Source organism: Amborella trichopoda, chromosome 9, assembly GCF_054954075.1.
Source record: "Amborella trichopoda isolate Santa Cruz 75 chromosome 9, AtrichopodaSantaCruz75HAP2 v2.0, whole genome shotgun sequence".
Lineage (NCBI taxonomy): Eukaryota > Viridiplantae > Streptophyta > Magnoliopsida > Amborellales > Amborellaceae > Amborella > Amborella trichopoda.
This window is the reverse complement of record NC_142344.1, coordinates 20,999,121-21,005,073: the sequence shown is the minus strand read 5'-3', so window position 1 is coordinate 21,005,073 and position 5,953 is coordinate 20,999,121. Positions and strand designations below refer to the sequence as shown.

At 32.4% G+C, this 5,953-nt stretch overlaps 1 long non-coding RNA gene across 1 annotated transcript; it reads right to left on the bottom strand.

Annotated features, from left to right (window-relative positions):
• Positions 1 to 473: 473 nt before the first annotated feature.
• Positions 474 to 4,624, bottom strand: LOC148780446 (uncharacterized). Its single transcript, XR_016041539.1, has 2 exons — positions 3,434 to 4,624; positions 474 to 812 (listed from the first exon to the last, which is right to left on the bottom strand). It is a non-coding gene; the product is annotated as an uncharacterized LOC148780446 (long non-coding RNA).
• Between the last annotated feature and the right edge of the window lie 1,329 nt (positions 4,625 to 5,953).

Below are 5,953 nucleotides of genomic sequence, written 5' to 3'. Positions count from 1 at the left end.
TAATCATAATCAAGAATTTCTGATCCTGATCAGTGATTTTTCAAAAAATTATCACCCAAGAGAAATCTGAGATCTATCTCTAGATTGAATATTTGAATGATAGTTCTCATACCCCTATGTGTGACCTAATATCTCTATATACTACAATGGATACAAGTAAAATGGACAAAAGACAAAGTTTGCATTATTTTCCATCCTAGAGAGAGAGATTGATTGAACTGCATCTGTAGAAATGAGGACAAGAAAAACAAAGGATAGTAACAGCTTCATCTTGAATGGATCCCAAAGCACAAATTCTTCACCTTTTCAAATGCTATCTAAGTCGTGTACTTATAGAGGCTGAGATGATTTTTTTGCTTAAGATAACCATTATTTTCAACTAATTTTGAGTGTCCAATTTTCTATTAGGATTGTCTTGCTTAAAACAACTCCTATTTTATTATCATCTTGTTGTATTCACAAGGGAGATTATAGAAGGCCAATTTATTTTGATTCAGTAAATGCTGCAAATTTCTATATGAATGAGAGAGAGACCCAAGGGTAGAGGGGGAAGAATGGAGCCCATGACTTCAATAGATAAGAGAACTTTTCCATAAAACAAAAACTTCAAATCCATATTGGTGCACTGAGACCTCCAAGTATTAATAAAATGTTTTACTGAGTATTAGCAAGGAAAAGGCCATGAAATTTTCCATGTACCCTATTATGGAAATACTGGAAATTTCCTCTACATATGGCACCGAAGCAAACGATGGTGGTCACAAAAATATTCTTGTTGTATTCATTTGCCTCTTCAATTGATGCCATTTCACCTGTAATTAAAAAAGGGAGGCGGTTAGCATGTGGCCAAGCCTGCACATGTAGAAATGCAAGCTTGGCAAAAAATATATTTTAAATATAATTTGATCATAATTTTAGAGAATATATATATTTTACCAATAAGATCATGAATATGAAAAAATAAATAAATTTTGAAAATTAGAAATAATAACTATATTAAGAAAACATTTGGACCATTAGTTACAATTGTTTTTAGATGGACCACCTATTTGCATCCATTTTTAAAATGGATGTTTTATACCTCTAGACCGCTTATTGTACAAATGCGGTCCAGCCCGTATGTAACAATTATTCTCTATTAAAGGACCTATAACCTTGATAGAGAAAACACGAAAAAATTAAGCCTAGCATGTACATTGTGCACTTTGACCTACTTGAGAGGATGTTCTAGTACACTCCCAATTGCACATATACTCCCTCATTCAAAAGACTTACTTTGTAGGATTTTTTCAATCTAAAATTTGGGCATCACCTAAGAATCACTAGATGATTATTTTCAAAAAAAACTTGAGTGTTTGGCATTTAGATCAGACCCTTTAAAAATTGGGAAAATATAGAATGAGACAATTTGCCTTTTATACAAGGTGGCCACAATAATCTTGACCATTGGATGTAAAGTTGGGTGGCTGTAATTATTCCAATGACCAAGATCAAACTTCAAAAAGAAATTTTCTCGGACTTTGTCACACATCCAACCGATCAAATTTCACATCAAATGGTTGTAGAGAATTGTGACCACCTTGTGGTAAATGATTCTCATTGTATACAATCCCTTAAAAATTCTACAATCTTTGTTCAATCTCGAGACATTATTTATTCTTGCACATATATATTTTAATTCCATTTTTTTTTTATTTAGTCTATGGGTTTAAAAGGTTATATTCCCAGAATTAGAGTCCTAAAAATACTCTTATGTTAGGTTTTGTCTAGAGGGAGTAAATAGATAGTATACTCCCGCCGGAGTGTAAAATCATTCGGCATAGTAAGAACGGATGGTCGCACTCATGTTTGAGAGCCCCATGCAATACAAGTAGCAACTACTGCATATATTGACTTTATTTTGAAAAAGTATCACATAAAAGATATAGTTTTTTAAAAAGTCACATTATTTATGACAATTCTTTTTTAAGAAAAACATATTTATCAGTGTAGTAGCGCAAAGCCAAAATTTGCAAAAATGTGAAACCATGGTATCTCCCACTAGTAAACATTAGACTTTCGTCATCGATTCTTAGATGCCCCAAAGGTGTATCATGCAGTGTGAACCATAGCCCCTATGGTACAGATATTATGCACCATTGGTTCGTGACATAATTTTCACGCTTCATGAACAAAAAAGCAAATGCAATGTTCTTTCCGGACTAAAAAAATGGGATCTGATTGTAAATTATGAAATATAAATAAAATAAAGCATTCTTTCAATGATATAATCAAAATTCACTTTATATTCTTAAAAAATGAGACTGGATTGTAAAATATAAAATATATGGGATTTTTTTTTATTATAAAATATATGATAGGATTTATTTATAAATTTCTTTTTTTTCTTTACAAATTAGAAATAACGATATACAGTAAGATTAGAATATGATCTATTTAAAAGTTGGGAAAACATATTCGTTCATCCTCATTTTAGGTTTCATTTATCAAAAGACGCAAGGTTTAAAAATATATATGGCTACATAAAGTTCCCATGTATCATTTCTGCTAACACCCTCAATCAACTTTACCCCTTTTGAACTTATATTTTTAGCCGAAACAAAAATTAAAAAGGCATCATTTTTTCTATTTCTTTCTAAATCCCTTTCTCACTTTGTTCCCATGTTTCTCCCAAAACCTTTCTTTCTCTCTCTCCTCATGATTCTCCCCAAAGCTTTCTCTCTATAGGGGAGAAATACATGAAGAGAGAGAGAAAGGGGTTTAGAAAGGAATAGAGAGAGAGAGAGGAGTTTAGAAACGAATAGAAATTTTTTTTATACTTTTTACTTTTGTTTGGGCTAAAAAAATAGGGTCAAATGGGATAAAATTGTTCCAAGGGTATACTTTATCTATATGCCACCAATATGTTTTAAAACCTTGGATCTGTTGAGAAATGAAATCTAAAAAAAAGTTGTACATAGATATTTTCTCTTAAATGATCATCAAAATAGCAAGCGGTGTCCAATTCCTAACCTTAACTTAATCCTACATGTCCCATATTCTTGATCTAAAATATCCCTCTATATCACTAAGTGTTTTAAAGCACGGATAGGTGTGGTGGATCAGAATTTAGCCCATTGGCGAAATGCACAAAAAAAAAAAAAGGATTATTTTTTTTCCATTTTTTTTATTTTTTTATGATTAAATTTATTTCAAATTATCAAAGGCATAAATTTAAAAACAAGTTTAAGTCATTAATCATAATCAACAATGCCTAATCATGATCAGTGATTTTTCAAACCATACAACCCAAGAAAAATCTAAAATCTATCTCTAGATTGAATATTTGAATGATAGTTTTCATACCCCTGTGCGACCTAATATATCTGTAGACAAAGTTTGCCTTATTTTCCACCAGAAAGAGAGTGAAAGAGAGACAGAGATTGAACTGTACCTGTAGAAATGAGGACAAGAAAAGCAAAAGCAAGTCACAGCTTCATCTTGAATAGACCCCAAAGCACAAATTCTTCACCTTTTCAAATGCTATCTTCTTAGGTAAGTTGTGTACTTATAGAAGCTGAGGTGATTGTTTTGCTAAGAAAACAACTATTGCCAACTGATTTTGTCCGTCAAATTTCCTATTAGGATGGTCTTGCTTAATGCAACTCCTATTTTATTGTAACCTTATATTCACAAGGCAGATTATAGAAGGCCAGTTTATTTTGATTCAGTGAATGCTACAAATTTCTATATGAGAGAGAGAGACCCAGGGGCAGAGGGGGGAGGATTGGAGCCCATGAATTTAATAGGAAAATTGGTTTCTAATACAAGAGCAAGACTTTATTTAGCGAAAATGCATTTCTCATACAGCTTTACCTCATCTTTATAATAGGATCACCACTATCTTGTTGAAATTTTATGGTTGCTCTGATACCACTGTTGATTTTTTTAAAAAAAAAAAAACTACAAACTAAAAAAACTCGAGGAGAGATGGACACAACTCAACTTTACTCAAGTTTTCTTTTTCACACAATTACTACATTTTTCCACACACATCACATTTTCCCACACACAACCACACACACATTTCAATTCAAGGAGCACAAATATATAGGCGAGTACAACACAACTGCCCACTACCTAGATAACTACCCATTGCCTAGATAACTACCCATTACATCCACTTTTTTCATCATCTTTAACAAACTGCCTATACACTACTATCTATGTATTTATCTATATGGACGGAGAGAGATATAACTACCCATACACGTAGAGATAACTACCCACATATACCTATTATTTTACATCATCATCTTCAACATATCTATTACAAGATCACCACAAATTAGTAATAGAAATATTCCCTAACCAATTTATGCAGACGTATTAACAAAGCTTTGGTGTCTTAAAAATGAATAAGTACAGTATCTCTTGCAAAGAGCAACCCTAGATTTGGAAGGTTTTGCCCTTAACCCTCTATAATATGTACTCCAAAACTTGAAAACCCACAAAGTGATCACTAGTCAAGTAATCCATACCTCTAAGTCCTTCCATGATGAAGCTCTTCACACTTTTTGGCCTAGTTTTCTTGTCATTCTCTCTTCTCCCGGTAAGCTTGTGTTCTTCTATTTAATACTTGGTCATAAGCTGTGCACGTGTGTGAATGTCAGTCAATATGAACTTTGTTTATGTAAACCAGAAAAGGTGTGCCGACAGTGACACCAAAATTAATTTTGAACGTTTAACCGGGACACATCTTTCGGGAAAAGTTTATATAGATTCGAGGCTCTAAACAATCAAATTTGAGCTTACCTCAAAACTTTCACTAAAAGATGCTGTTTTGATGCTTAAATATCTTCAAATTGATCATCTCGACATCAAGATGTACAGATATGAGAAAAAAAATGGATTTCAAGTTTTGGAAATAGTGTATTTTATAATACGTTTTTGGACCGTCAATTTTCAAGATTTCAACTTTTCATAGATATGTTGATCTACATTATTTTTGAAGCTTTGAACTTTATAAATAAAGATGAAAATATATTTGAAGGTTATCACAAAGATTTTCAGTATTGAAACCGTATTTCTCTACACTATTTGAAGGTAAGCTCTAATTTGATTGTTTAGAGCCTAGGCTCTATACAAACCGCATCCCTAAAAGAAAGGGAGATGTAGATTTTTAAGCAAAATCAAATATTTTTAGTGAAGTTTCAAGTAGTAATATCAAGAAATTTTTTGATGTTTTGAAATAAGTGTCGTGTCATTAATACACATGAATGTGAAAGTTATACAGATCTTGCAAGTAGTGAAGCAAAAAAATGTTACGATGAATGCGCATGTATACGATTGAAAATTTTTAAATTCTCTCTCTTGTTTTGTTTTTTTTTTTTTTTTTTTTTTTTTGTGTTTCTATATTTCTCTCTTTATTTTTTTTTGCTATATCTAATGGCTAATCTTCTCCTCTTCTATTTCTTTGTTTTTATTTTTTTCCATTTTTTTTATGACTCTCTCGTTTTCTTTGCTATTTTTTATGACTAAAATTCTCGCTCTCTTGTTTTCATTTCTATTTTTCTAGACTAAAAATTTATGGGGAATGTGGTGGGTGCCAGCTTTACTTGCCTCGGTTTCGTGGTTCTCCCAGCAACTACGACTCGAATGATTCCGACATAAGATGCATCTAGACTCCCGGTAGAAATGCAAAAGGTGAATGCCCCAATCATGACCAATGCCTATCTAAAATGTTCTCTCTCTCTTAATGTTGTATTGCTGCTACTTTTTTTATCATTTTACGATTTTGCTAATGAGGGGTGACAACCTTATAAATAAATGTGCATTGTGATGTGCTTCTCTCTCTCTTTAGGGTTCTCATGAACTTCGAGCTTACGGAACTGGGAATCCCCAATACGGGGATCCCACCCAAGATCATGTACATGATTAATTAAATGTGAAGTAGATGAATACAACCATAAAT